General features: G+C 43.8%; 1 pseudogene; it reads left to right on the plus strand.

Moving 5' to 3' along the window:
* The window catches only part of LOC134342302 (probable G-protein coupled receptor 139), a 30,123-nt pseudogene extending 26,803 nt beyond the window's left edge, over positions 1 to 3,320 (plus strand).
* The last annotated feature ends 12,205 nt before the right edge of the window (positions 3,321 to 15,525 follow it).

Below are 15,525 nucleotides of genomic sequence, written 5' to 3' on the forward strand. Positions count from 1 at the left end.
CGGCAAGGTACTACCGGGTCAGTTTAATGACACCTTGTCTGGAGCAGTCCTAGTGCTGGGGACAGGCAGCTCACCGGGAGGGTGTGACTGGGAGTGGTTCACATTGTGAAGTTCGCTGATTCTGAGCTATTAGTCAGAGCTACACTATAGTCTAATAGTTCACGTCTCCCTGTAAAGTCTGTCACAGTCGGATCCCGCTGCCTGTTGGTTGATAACTGCGTCTGATCCCATGAACCAGAATCCACCAATCTGCAGACGTGTTTTATCGAATTGAACTGCGCTGTAGAATTAACCCATTAACGCAGCCACCCAGCCTCTGGTTACTAAATGTTCCTGTTTGCTCTCTGTGTCCCGTCGTAAATCGGGGCGACGCTTCGTCCTGAAGAAGGGTCTCGGCGCGATAGGAGAGATTGTTCAATTCCATGGGTTCTGTCTGACCTGCTGAGTTCGTCCGGTATTTTGGACATCTTGCTCCTCTCTGTCTCCCTTCTCGGCCCCATCAGATACTGAGTTTCCAGAGGCCTGGTATGTCACGGTTAAATCATTGAAACCGGCCCCATCAGCGACTGGAATCGGGATCAGGACCGATAGTTGTTCATTCAGCTCTTCTTTATTACCGGCAACTGCCCACACATCGTCTTCTTTCCACACCAAAGAAGGCAGGTCACAGACAGTGTGACCCGTGTCTGATGTTAGATTAGCAGCCGCTCACATGCTCTAGCACTCCTGATCTTCAGCTGAAATACGATCCCGTGTTAATGCCCAGTGAATGTGCTCAGTAATGCCCAGTGTCTGTTCTCTCTCCCTCTCCAGTGAATTTAGTGGCGATTGTGACCCTGTCCCGGGGAAAGTGCGGCCTCTCTACCTGCACCACTCGCTACCTGGTGGCCATGGCAGCGGCCGATCTACTGACCATTGTCACCGAGGTCATTTTGTCTCGACTCAATTGGTATTACTTTCCGTGGAATTTTCTGGACATCACCCCTGTTTGCAGTGTTACCGATGTACTGATGTTCATAGCCACAGACTGTTCTGTCTGGTTCACCGTCACCCTCACCTTTGATCGGTTTGTCACCATTTGCTGTCAGAAGTTGAAAACAAAATATTGCACCGGGAAAACTGCGGCTGTGGTTCTAACCACAACCGGCGTACTGTCCTGTCTGAGAAACGTTCCCCGATACTTCACATGGAAACCCTGGGTGATCATCGACAATGTACCGTGGTTCTGTGTTATAAAAGACAATTATTTCACTGACCCCGGGTGTGTAGGATATGACTAGTTCGATACGGTTTTAACTCCGTTCCTCCCTTTCGCTGGGATCCTGCTGCTCAACGCTCTGACAGTCAGACACATTTTAGTGGCCAGTCGGGTCCGTAAGGGGCTGAAGGGTCAGAGCAAGGGGGAGAACCGCAGTGACCCGGAGATGGAGAGCAGGAGGAGGTCTGTGGTTTTACTCTTCACCCTCTCCGGCAGCTTCATCCTCCTGTGGATGACACTGGTTGTGAATGTCATATATTATCAGGTCTCAGGAAAGGGATTTGATTTCAATGATTTTGAAGAGATCTTTCACTACGTGGGGTTTTTGCTGAGGAATTTCAGCTGCTGCACGAACACATTTATTTACGTGGTGACTCAGTCGAAATTCAGGGAGCAGCTGATCAGTGCGGTGAAATATCCGGTCACCTCGGTGCTTCAATTCCTGAATAAAGCCGCGTCCTGAGCACAAGCCAGAGGCGGCCGCAGTGTCTCCAGCCGGGGTCCAGCTCCTCACATTTACCGCCTGATCTCCCAGGTGTTGTTCACGGGCGGATTATCCTATTGACTGGCAGCTCCGGCACATCAGGAGAGTGTGTGTTTGGGAGGGATAAAGCACCATCCTGAAGCCTCAGTACCTCCTTGGCCCTGCCAGATATCAGTCCAAGATGTACTCCGGAATGCCACGCACTCATTGGTCTGCTGATATGTCCATCTATTCCCATTCCAGCCCACCAATTTCACAGTCCGACGTTCCCACAAGACGACAGAGGTCTCGTCTGATGCTGATTAACTAATCCAGCATCAATCACACCAGTCTCCTCCTCCCCACTGAGTGATTGGCTGATTTGAAAAATAGGGCGGGCTTTGGATAAACAGCGGTTGTCTCTCCAACTTAAAGGCGCATTCCCTCTAGTAACTCGACTGGAGTGTGGTAGGGAGAATTGGGAATAAAACCCGCACTCTTCTTTTTTCTCTAATGAAAGCTAAATTACCCCAACAAACCCTATAGATTGTACGTAACGAAACGCAATACCGTGAGTTACGTTCGTCCCTCCCCAAGTTAAGAACGTTTTAAAATTATAGAGATCAACCCACCCCCCCCCCCAGTGATCGTAATGAAGCCTGCAATTGAGTTATTTCTACCTGATATGCTTCACCCTGAAGTAGTATGTGTTCAACTGTTTCATAATGACAAAACCTACAGGACCCAGAGTGATGTTTTGCAGCGCAACTTAATGAACAATTGAGCACAGTATAGCCAATTCTGAGCCGTATCGATACAATACTTCTCCTCCTTTTTCTTACTCCTTTCTCCCAGAAACTTAACAGTTTTATGTAAATGTGTCTCCCCTTGTGCCCATTATCCCGTCAGTCTCGCCAGAAGAGCCGAGTTGTTAACCCTACAAACCTCTTAGCTTCTGATTTGTTCATTGGGAGGTCTTCATCCATTGTTGTTTTTTTTTAACAACACTTGTAACTGAACAGTCAACCCGCCCATTCTTCTGAGCAGTTCTGTGTGCAGGGACCCACAAGAAGGGAACATAAAAAACAATATTTTCAATATGAAATAATGTTTCATGAGTTCCCAATGGAGAAGAGGAGTTCGGTGGGTAAGAAAATGGACGAGTTCACGGCGCTAGCCAGGCGTCAGAGAACATTTCGGGAGTGCAGTGTTATGTGTTTCACTAGAACGGGGCTGCACGAGGATATTCCCGATCAAAACTTTTCCATGGACGGTTTCCAGACCATTCGGGCTGACCGGAAGTGCACTGAGAGCGGTAAACGTGAAGGAGTTGGGGGCTTACTGTTCTGGTTAACAACAGATGGTGCAATCCGGGTCATATTATTATCGAGGAACGTGTTTGCAGAACTATTGAACTTTTTGCTGTTGGACTTTGGCCATATTCCACCGAGATACAACACTGGACGGCACGGGATGGAGGGTCAGACACCCTGAGCCAATAGACTGGTCCTGGACTTATTTTCCATCTGATATAGTTTGCATTTTGTTGTTTGATTGTTTGTGGAATTGTATTGCTATATTTATGTTCTATTCTTGGTTGGAGCGGCTGTAAAGAAACCCAATTTCCCTCAGGATCAATAAAGTATATCTATCCATCTATCTATCTATCTATCTATCTATCAATAGTAAATCTGACCGACTGCTAGAATGATCTTCTTAAGACACATCAAAACCGAAAAGGCATTTGAATAAACTACAATTTTACATGAACAAAATTCCTCCACCCACTGTAAGCCTAAAAAGATAGCAACAAGTTCTGCTGTATATACTGATAAATGGTTGGCGAGTCCTTTCTTTATCGTTACCTGTAATTCAGGAACAAAAACAGCCACACCAACATTCCCACTTAAATTATTTTTGATTAGTCTGTATTAATGGTTGACATATACTAATAATTTCCTTCATACTCTGTTGAATCAACAGACTCCCGGGCATAACAGAATCCTTGGACTTTATTACACTGTGTGACCGAACATTGAATAGTCAGAGGGAGAACAAGGTGGGGTTTCAGAGAATGTGACCGTGGGCAACCTTGCGTAATCCAACAATCCCATCTTCCCAGCGTGATAAGATCCCAGCACCTAAAAGTAAAAACACTCTTCCTGTGATGTTTCCAATAGTCCTCCAACCCAATAACAGTTTGATCATTTCTTTGCTGCTCAAATTAATCCAGTATGTTAACATCGACTACAATCTCCATAAATGTAATTGTAGTTGTCCCATTTCAACCAGTAAAGACAAAATAAGGGACGACCTTACTGCAGCGCAACACAATCTGGAAGCCTGTGGTTGTATCACACCCGTATAGTTGAATATTAATCTGATCCATTAGCCACACAACCTTAATCACGAACAGATCCAATTAAACAGATGAAAATGGTCAAGAGTGATAATCATGTCGCACGCCAGAACACCCACAGACACCTGAGAATATTTAATACTCCTTTATATTTATCAGTTATTTTACTGATATGGTGCTTCCTTGTCAGCTTGTTATCGACCCACTTGCCTAGAAATCTTACCACTGATATGACTTCAATAGTTTGACCATATAATTTCAAATCCACTGCAGGTCTATTTATACCATTTGTAAAACACATAACTTGTGCAGTAGCTACTGAAAGCTCAAATCCTCATCTGTTTGCTTGTGCTTCAAATTTATTAATTGCCAATTGCATCTAATATACAGTATCGTTGAAATTCCTACCTCTAATCCATAAAGCTTCACCATCTGAATATAGTGATTAACCCACCCCAGTGGCTATCTCACAGAAAATATCATTAATCATAATATTAAACAATGAAAGGTTACTAATGCTGCCTTATGGTTTCTCAGTCTCTATCTCATAGAAACCCGAATGCAACTGGCCTATCCGTGCCAGCACAGACTGTCCAAATATAAAACTCAGAAAAATATGCAATCTTTCCCTCAATCTACAGTTTCATAATTTAATCAAAAGTCCATCCTTCCATAAACATCGTATGCCTTTTCAATATCAGAAAATACTGCTATTACATCATTATTTAATTGTGCTTTCTTAATATTATCTTCTAAACCCAAAACTGAATCCAATGTCATATTAGTCTTCTGAAATCCACTTTGATAAAGCGATATATCACCTTTTTTATCCAAAATATATTTCAAACGCTCGATTAACATATGTTCCACAAGTTTACAAAACCGGGATATTAATGATAAGGGCTACAACTGGAAGTATCAGACGTACAGCCCCATAGATTGTCTTTTTTCATGAGGAAAGAAGATAGCCTTCAGACATTTGACCTGCATCAATAACAACCAAACACAAACAGGAGAAAAGCTGCAGATGCTGGAAATTCAAGCAAAATACACAAAATGCTGGAGGAACTCACCAGGTATTTTTTTTTCTACCTACAGTCCTGCTGATGTGTCTCTGCCCAAACTTCAACTGTACTCTTTTCCAAAGATACTCCCTGTCTTGCTGAGTTCCTCCAGCATTGTCTGTGTGTTTCCCGAATTAATAATAGCCTTCTTAAATTTCACAGAAAGAAAACTCTACGTCAGTGATACTATCAGTACTACGACTGACTTTCAATACGTCAGGGCATTCACAGAGAACCTCATCCTTGCATTGTTTAACTGTGTTACTAAAATTATCTTTATTGTGAATCACAGAAAGTGACCCAGCCAGTGACACAACCTTCCCTGTGCCAGTAAAAATCATTTTACCCTTATCAATCACAGAGGAATATTATGATCCGTATGAATCCCCCAATTTATTAACCAATTCCCAAACATCTCCAAGTTAAATGTCCCTTCCAATATAATCTGAATATGACCTCTAGCAAGCATTTCTCACAAACTGCACCAATTTCCTCACCTTGGCTTGGCCCTTTTATGCTTAACTGATACTTCATAACTTTCCAAATCACCCCGTTCCTCTCCCTAAATATCTCTGCACACCTTCAATCCACAATTGTACAACCTTTCTCCTACTAAATCCCTTTATAATATGAATCGTGTTGACAACCAGGTTTTCTGAATATATATAACATCGTGAAAATTTGACAAATCAGAAATTAAGTTCTTAAAGTCTTGACCATGAGACATCGGGCTTCTCCCATCCCACTGCAATATTTTAATCCCATTCTGTACCTTCGCGAGTAGACTGGGATACAGATACCCCACCCATCAGAGCTTCAATTACAGCTTCCCACATAACACCAGTTACGCCGAGATACCTTTCTGCAGCTTTCACAGTAATTTTTATTTCCTCATTAGAACGAGATCACTGAGCAGTACGATTCACCACATGCGTTATACACATCACAAACTTCATTTTATCCTGCAGTAAAGTGTCCTTAATGAGAGGACTGTCATGGCAACATAATATCCACTGACGTCACAGTCTGTTCTCTGACTGTACACATTCGCTTTCACTCTGCAAGGTTGACTGACGTTCATATTAACAAATCATTGTGTGGGCTTTCATTTCACTGATCGGCAACTCAGCCAGTGATAACAGCGGACAGAGGTGGGTCTGAGCTACAATAGGCCGGGTGGAAATCTGCGCCATCATCAGTCCCTTCTGTTCCGCTCCATCGCCATGGTGGAGTTCAGCGAATTGCTTCTGTGAGTGGTCGCTGGTCTCGGCGTCCACAAGGACAGGCGTTGTTCCCTTTCGACGCCTCGGTCAGTCCGTTCTCAGATGTTTGTGGTGGCTAAGGAAAAGTGATTTTGCAAGAAGCGAACAAGAACAAAATGACTACAGCTCAAAGAAGACGCGACTGCCCTGCTCGACAGTTGCAGCCGATTGAGCGCGGGGCCCGACCGGAGTTGTAGTTCAAATCAAAAGCGGGTGTTTGTGATTTAAGTGCGATAGTTTCTGTTTGAACAATTTGTGTCGTTATTGTATACTGTTAAGCAGGAACTTGGGAGGATAAATTTGGAGATGTTCTCGGGGAAATGCTCGACCGAAATGTGGCAAGAAGAAGAAAACAGTTTACCAACGTTTCGAGAAATTTGGTACTGTTAGAATTCTAGAAAATTCCAGGGATGGCAGGAAGGAGCTCAAGAATGAAATTGTGAGGGCTAGAAGTGGCCATGAGTAGGCATTGGCGTGCAGGATTAAGGAAAGCACCGAGGCATTCGACAAGTATGTGAAGAGCAAGAGGACGAGCCGTCTGTGAACTGGACCAATCGGGAGCGACTGTGGAAACATGTGCCTGGAGTCCAGAGCCGGTAGCGGAGGTACTTAATGAATACTTTGCTTCAGTATTCACCAAGGAAAAGGACCTTGGCAGTTGCCAGGTGCAGCGAGCTGAAACACTTCAGCATATTCTGGCGTAGTTCCTGAGGATTGCAGGGTGGCTAATGTAACCCCACTTTTTAAAAAAGGAGGGAGAGAGAAACCGGGGAATTATAGACCGGTTAGCCTAACGTCGGTGGTGGGGAAACTGCTGGAGTCAGTTATCAAGGATGTGATAACAGCACATTTGGAAAGCGGTGAAATGATCGGACAAAGTCAGCATGGATTTGTGAAAGGAAAATCATGCCTGACGAATCTCATAGAATTTTTTGAGGTTGTAACTAGTAGAGTGGATAAGGGAGAACCAGTGGATGTGGTATATTTGGATTTTCAAAAGGCTTTTGACAAGGTCCCACACAGGAGATTAGTGTGCAAACTTAAAGCACACGGTATTGGGGGTAAGGTGTTGGTGTGGGTGGAGAATTGGTTAGCAGACAGGAAGCAAAGAGTGGGAATAAACGGGACCTTTTCAGAATGGCAGGTGGTGACTAGTGGGGTACCGCAAGGCTCAGTGCTGGGACCCCAGTTGTTTACAATATATATTAATGACTTGGATGAGGGAATTGAATGCAGCATCTCCAAGTTTGCGGATGACACGAAGCTGGGTGGCAGTGTTAGCTGTGAGGAGGATGCTAAGAGGATGCAGGGTGACTTGGATAGGTTGGGTGAGTGGGCAAATTCATGGCAGATGCAATTTAATGTGGATAAATGTGAAGTTATCCACTTTGGTGGCAAAAATAGGAAAACAGATTATTATCTGAATGGTGGCCGATTAGGAAAAGGGGAGGTGCAACGAGACCTGGGGGTCATTATACACCAGTCATTGAAAGTGGGCATGCAGGTACAGCAGGCAGTGAAAAAGGCGAATGGTATGCTGGCATTTATAGCGAGAGGATTCGAGTACAGGAGCAGGGAGGTACTACTGCAGTTGTACAAGGCCTTGGTGAGACCACACCTGGAGTATTGTGTGCAGTTTTGGTCCCCTAATCTGAGGAAAGACATCCTTGCCATAGAGGGAGTGCAAAGAAGGTTCACCAGATTGATTCCTGGGATGGCAGGACTTTCATATGAAGAAAGACTGGATGAACTGGGCTTGTACTCGTTGGTATTTAGAAGATTGAGGAGGGATCTGATTGAAACGTATAAAATCCTAAAGGGATTGGACAGGCTAGATGCAGGAAGATTGTTCCCGATGTTGGGGAAGTCCAGAACGAGGGGCCACAGTTTGAGGATAGAGGGGAAGCCTTTTAGGACCGAGATTAGGAAAAACTTCTTCACACAGAGAGTGGTGAATCTGTGGAATTCTCTGCCACAGGAAACAGTTGAGGCCAGGTCATTGGCTATATTTAAGAGGGAGTTAGATATGGCCCTTGTGGCTACGGGGGTCAGGGGGTATGGAGGGAAGGTTGGGGCGGGGTTCTGAGTTGGATGATCAGCCATGATCATAATAAATGGCGGTGCAGTCTCGAAGGGCCGAATGGCCTACTCCTGCACCTATTTTCTATGTTTCTATATAGAACTTAAGTAAGAGGATGTGCTAACTTTGAAAGTTACAAAGTTAGATAAGTCGCCGGGTTCGGGTAGAGCATAGCCCATGTTAATGTGGGAAGCAAAGCAGGAGATTCTTGAGTCTCTGGCAAAGATCCTTACATCATAAATAGGGACGGGAATAGTACTAGAGGATGGGAAGTTTGCAAAGCAGGTTGCAATGGTTGGAGGCGAAGCACAAGAGGTTCATGAAGTTGACTCCAGAGATGAGGGGGTTAGACTATGAGGTGAGATTGAGTTACCTGCGGCGGTACTTGCTGGAATTCAGAAGATTGATAAGAGATCTTAGAGAAACGTACAAAATTATGAAAGGGATAGATAAGGTAGAGGCAGGGAAGTTGTTTCCACTGGTAGATGGTTATAGAACTCGAGGACATAGCCTTAAGATTCGGGGGAGTAACCTTAGGACGGAGCTGAGGATAAACTGCTTTACCCCGAAGTGTAGTAAATCTCTGTAATCCTCTGTCCGATGGAGCAGTGGAGACGAAAACACCGAATATATTTTAGACAAGGCTGGATAGAGTTTTGCATAGTTGAGGAATTAAAGTTATGGGGAAAAGGCAGGTAGGTTGAGATGAGTCCATGGTGAGATCAGCCGTGATCTTACTGAATGACTTGATAGGCCTGATCCTGTTTCTAGTCTTCTAATGTTCTAAGTGCTGTTTCCTTTTTCGGGAAAGGGAGTAGAGATGACCCGGGAAATTATAGACCAGTGAATCCTAATTCAATGGCGGTCAGGTTGTTTGAAAGGCTCCTGAGAGGCGGGATTCATAAGCATTTGCAAGAAATAATCTAATTAGTCAGATCGGCTTTCTCAAGGTTAGGTTATGCCTCACGATCCCGATTGAATTCTTTGAGGGAGTATCATAGAAACATAGAAACATAGAAAATGTATATTGATTTCAATATTTGAAAAGTATCCCCGAGGAAGAATCATTCAGAAGTTAAAGAGGCATGGAACCAAGAAGAACTTGCTTTCTGAGACCACAATTGCCTTGCCCACAAGGTAAAGGGTGTCTGTAGATAGTTCGTATTCTGCACGGAGGATGATGACCAGTAGTGTTCTGCAGGGATCTGTACTGGGCCCCTCCCTTTTGGGATAGTTCTAAATGAGCCGGACGGGAAGTAGAAGGGTGGTTTAGTAAGTTTTCTGATGACACAAAAGTTGAGGGTATCGTGGATGGTCTGGTGGGCTGTCAGACATTACAGAGAGAAATAGATAGGATGCAGAACTGGGCTGAGAAATGGCAGATGGATTCAGTCCATATAACTGTGAAGTGGTTCCTTTCGGTAGTCAATCGTGAAGAATATAATATTAATGGTAAGACTCTTGGCAGTGTGGATGATCCGGGAGATCTTGGGGTTCCTGTCCATAGGACACTTGGAGCTGATGTGCAAGTTGACACTGTTGTTAAGGAGGCGTATGGTGTGATGACCTTCTTCAGCTGTGGGTTTGAGTTCGAGAGCAGTGAGCTAATGTTACAGCTATATAAGACCTTAGGTAGACCGACTTGGAGACTGTGTACAGTTCTGGTCACCTCACCACAGGAAGGACGTGGATAATATAGAGAGTATTCAAAGAAAATTTACAAGGATGGTGCCTGGATTGGAGAGCGTGCCTTCTGAGACTAGGTTGGGTGAACTTGGCCTTTTCTCCTTGGAGCGTCAAAGGCTGAGAACTGACCTGATAGAGGTGAACAAGATAATGAAAGGCATTGATCGTGGATCGGATAGGACAAAGGATGGCCAGCGGCTTTTACACCCCAGGGCTGAACTAGCTAACACGAGCGTTATAGTTGTAAGGTTCTTGGAAGTAGGTACAAGGGGATATCACAGCTAAGATTTTGACACAGAGAGTAGTGGGTGCGTGGAATGCACTGCCAGCGATGGTGGTCGAAGTGGATACATAGAGCACAGAACAGTACAGCACAGTACAGGCCCTACGGCCCACATTGTTGTGCCGACCCTCAAACCCTGCCTCCCTTATAACACCCCCACCTTAGATTTCTCCATCTACCTGTCTAGTAGTCTCTTAAATTTCACTAGTTTATCTGCCTCCACCAATGACTCAGGCAATGTATACCACGCACCAACCACTCTCTGAGTCACAAACCTTCCTCTAATATCCCCCTTGAACTTCCCACCCCTTACCTTAAAGCCATATCCCCTTGTATTGAGCAGTGGTGCCCTGGGGAAGAGGCGCTAGCTATCCATTCTGTCTATTCCTCTTAATATCTTTATACCACGATGATGTCTCCTCTCATCCTACTTCTCTCCAATGAGTAAAGCCCCAGCTCCCTTAATCTCTGATCATAATCCATACTCTCTAAACCAGGCAGCATCCTGGTAAATCTCCTCTGTACCCTTTCCAATGCTTCCACATCTTTCCTATAGTGAGGTGACCAGAACTGGACACAGGCTGATAACTCGGAGGCTGGAGCTGAGCGACAAACTGGGAACTGGACTGCAGATGCTGGAAATTCAAGCAACACACACACAAAACGCTTGTGGAAAGCAGCTGACCAGGCAGGATCTCCAGGAAGAAGTACGATCGACGGCTCGACCCGAAACGTCCACTGTACTTCTTCCTATAGATGCTGCCTGGCCTGCTGCGTTCACCAGCATTTTGTGTGTGTCACTTTAAATGACGCAAGTTTTCCATTCTTCGGGCACATTTCTCCATTTATCAAATAAATCCCTGGAATGGTCAAGTGAAATAGCAGAGAATTCGACCCACCTACGATAAAAAAACATGTTGGCTTCACTTAGTTCGTTGACGCAGATTACGGTATTAATCCAAAACTTGGAATACAATTTCTGCCAATGCAGCGATCACATCAGCGCCTTTTTGTTGTTTCTTGCATCACATAATTCCATTTATTTTGCTGATTTTACTGAAACGGTGAAACTACTAAGATTCGTTCACCTGGCTGCAGAAATATAGGCATATTTACCAAACGTAAAAAAAACATTGAAGTCTATTTCAACTTCCGTCAACGCTTACAATTTGATTTACGTTTTACCTGCAGAAGCGACCGTTTAACGTAACCAGACGTTTCAATCCACCCTTTACCTCCTCCCTGAATTTCCTCTGTGACAGAGTGTAGATACACGTGTTGGTACAGGTACTCAGAAACTGCAACATGAACCCAAACTGTTGCAGGATGTACGACGGGGTATTCAAATATTTGTCTTTGTAAGAGTAATTCTGAACTTGCCAGTTCATAGTATATACAATAAAGGGGATCCACAACAATATGAAATTGGCTGACAGAGCGAACAACAAAATTATTGATTTTCTCCGGTTCTCCACCTCGGGATCATTCTTTTTCTCGCTGCTGTTCCTGAGCCCCCGGCGAACTCTGTTTGCCGCGATAATATGACTGACTGTTAAAGCGTTAAAAAGCAGAATCAAACAGATCGGCAATAAAGGTGTCGTGATAGTATTGAACAACTGGTGCGCTTTCCACGCTGGTAAAGTAAGGAAATCCATTGTCAAAATGCATCGCCAGGGAATGTTGTCAATGATAATGATAGGTTCTACCGCAAAGTACAATGGAACATCCTTCGCACAACTCCATAAACACACAATTACTATCGCAATAGTCGCTGTCCTCTCGGTGCAGTATCGCTCCCGCAGCTTTTGACTGCAGATTGCAATACAGCGATCGAAGGTGAAAGCCACCGTGAGCCAAACAGAACAGTCCATGGCTGTGACCCTCAGGACAAGCGTCACGGCGCAAATCGGGGTAATGAGCAATGGAAACGCATAATTATAAATATTATTGATCTCAGAGAGTACAACAGCAATAATAACACCCATTAAATCAGCTGCTGCCATTCCCACCAGGTAACGGGAGATGCATTTAGAGAGTCCGCAGTTTCCCAGAGACAAGATCACAATCGCCACTAAATTAACTGCAAGGAAGCAAAGAAGAATTAGCTTCATGTGCATAAACCCCGACCATTTTTACTTGGTATGTTCATATAAACATGTTGAATCGGACTGAGTGAACCTCAGACATCTGATCCTATGCCGGATCAGGGAGGCTTCGATGTGGAGAGTGGAAATGCAGCACTGTCCTACGTACGGCCTCTTCGTCACTGTCCTGCGTACGGGCTCCGTCACTGTCCTGCGTACGGGCTGCGTCACTGTCCTGCGTACGGGCTCCGTCACTGTCCTGCGTACGGGCTCCGTCACTGTCCTGCGTACGGGCTGCGTCACTGTCCTGCGTACGGGGTCCGTCACTGTCCTGCGTACGGGCTGCGTCACTGTCCTGCGTACGGGCTCCGTCACTGTCCTGCGTACGGGCTCCGTCACTGTCCTGCGTACGGGGTCCGTCACTGTCCTTCGATTGGATGATAACGACGGGCCCCAGGAACAGGTGATCAACAGCGTTCCAGTTGACATTAGGTTTTCCAGTGGGCGGCTTATCGAGCCAGTCATGTAGAGAGCTGAGGATGCTGAAGGTTTTATATATTGCGGGAATAAAATGGATGAGGGAGACTGTTTCTTAGCAAATAATGTTTTAAAATGGCGAGACGGCAGCGCTAAACCTATGCTTCGATTTACAGGTGGCAAATAAACTTGAATCTTGTTTCTAGCAACGGAGATGCAACATACAGATTTTTACACCCTCATGTTGTGAGATAGATGTAAGAAGTAAAATAAATCTCATCTAACCGTATCTTAATTACAACCGGCAAAAGAGGAGGACACAGTGAAATGAAAGAGTTTTGCACGTTGTTGTGGCAATTTCAAACACATACTGATAAATAAATAGTTGCATTAAGACGGAGACGGGTATCATGTATGTTGCCGGCGAACGGCGGAGTCGCAGGGAGAACTGCAGCGACGCTAAAGACTTTGCTTTCATTTTAGTGAACGTCTGAGTTTCTGTATTGATGTAGAATCAAATTTAGAACAATACGGGCTGGTAAAGCTGGAAGGTCGAGTGAAGCAAATACAAGAAAAGTATAAATATTAAGTCTCAGTCGATTGGACATCAGAAGTGAGTAACAATTTCAGAGAGAAACGAAATAATAAAATGAAATATATGCTTAAACCTGACCAGGCTTCAAACACTCATCAGATGAGGCAGCATCTGTAACAAATGTTTCAAGAACAAAACACACACATACAATAGTAGCCAATTCCAGTTACTTACCAGGGATACCAATCGCTGCTAGTACAGGATAGTAAATACTCGCGATGTAGTAAATTACTGGATATCCCATTTTCTGCGTGAGTTGGTTATCATTTGAAAATAGTCCAACTGCCGATATCAACTGTTGATTGCTTTGCAAGCTCTTATACAGGAGAAGAAAGTGGATTCTGACAATTAATCATACCACGTGGTTAGTCACATCAATGACAGTCCACTGAACAAACACTTCAGGTAAACTATTTATATACATTGTGTCATCGTGAAATTAAAATCTCTCCCGCGGAATAATCAAAGAATAACAATTATATTTAATTTTGTTTATTCAGACCTTCAAACGAGAACGTTGTACTTTCTTTCTCGATAACACAGCATTGGTGCGTTTCACGTAAAATAATCCTGAGTCTCAGTACTTTCACAACGTGGACTATCACTCTCGAATAATCATCAATAGTAGCAATAGGCGACGCTCCTTAAGATTCTGAGGTTAAGGAAGGGCGTTCAGTTTTATTTTTCAATTCAATATTTTCTTTTCACGGCAGGAGAATGTTCACACCTCTTTTCTGCTTTCAGATTGGTTTGGTGCCACAATAGTGGTCAATCTGGATGAGAAACAACTTCGATATTGATTAGATTAGTTATGTATCTCGAAGGTCACCTGCAGCTCTAGACTGATATGGGGGTAGAGGTGTCATCTGTGATTAATGTAAGAAATCGGTTTCATAAAACTATCTGCAAAAATAAATAGATTCAATGGAACTGCAGTGTTTAACACAAAGTACTTGTATTTCTCCCACTAACATACTGATCCATTTCCCCTCTCTCCATAGACATTTTGTTGCCATTTCTTGCAGGTGTGTTATTTTCATATATTGTTCAGCACATTTTTTTCTATTACTGTTATGCAAATTTTAAAAGACTCAGTGTGTCCAATATGGGAAGGGAAATTTCCTTACTGGATACAAGACAGATTGCATTAAAGACGAATGAATTTATATCCGCCACGTAAAATAACAATAACATACTCGCGCTGTCCCTGTGTTTGGGAAGTCCCATGCCTTCATTACACCTCTGATAAATCATTTCGGAATAGTTTTTGTTGTCTCCAGTCCCAGGTTATTTTATTATAGAATCTGTTTCTGATATATATTTTGTTTGGGAACTTCCACGACTTGATTATATCTACATGAAACACTGTACGACAAGTCACTTTGTCCAATGAAAGAAGGATTACTATTTATAGTGTCTATGATTCAACTTGTATCTTTAGAAAAAAATGAGTCTCTATAACATAAACAAACCGGCAGTTCTTTCGGTGAACTTTCCAGGTGATTTTGGACAAACGGTTCTTTCAACCTCCTTTCAGCAAATGGGAACTAACTCGTGTTTTATATCGGTCGAAATGTCCCTTCAATATCAACAGTAGTGTTGCCTCTGGTGTCCTTTCACCAGTTTCAATTCTAAGAACATCAGGCCACAAGATATAGGAGTAGAATTATGTCATTTGGCCCATCGAGTCTTCTCCACGGTTTCATCATTTTGCGAAACATGAGTACGTTCGGCAGATCTGCCATTTATTCATTGAATCGTAGAATCATGAGATTAGAGAGATTGAAATAAGTACATCCGCCCGACTGGTCTTTATAGTCAAGACCCCTAGCTACGCTAATATCATGCCTGCTTGTCAGTCATATCCAGATACACCTACTCCGTCCATGTAACTTTACAAATGTCTGGTAATGA

Source organism: Mobula hypostoma, unplaced genomic scaffold (genome assembly GCF_963921235.1).
Source record: "Mobula hypostoma unplaced genomic scaffold, sMobHyp1.1 scaffold_195, whole genome shotgun sequence".
Lineage (NCBI taxonomy): Eukaryota > Metazoa > Chordata > Chondrichthyes > Myliobatiformes > Myliobatidae > Mobula > Mobula hypostoma.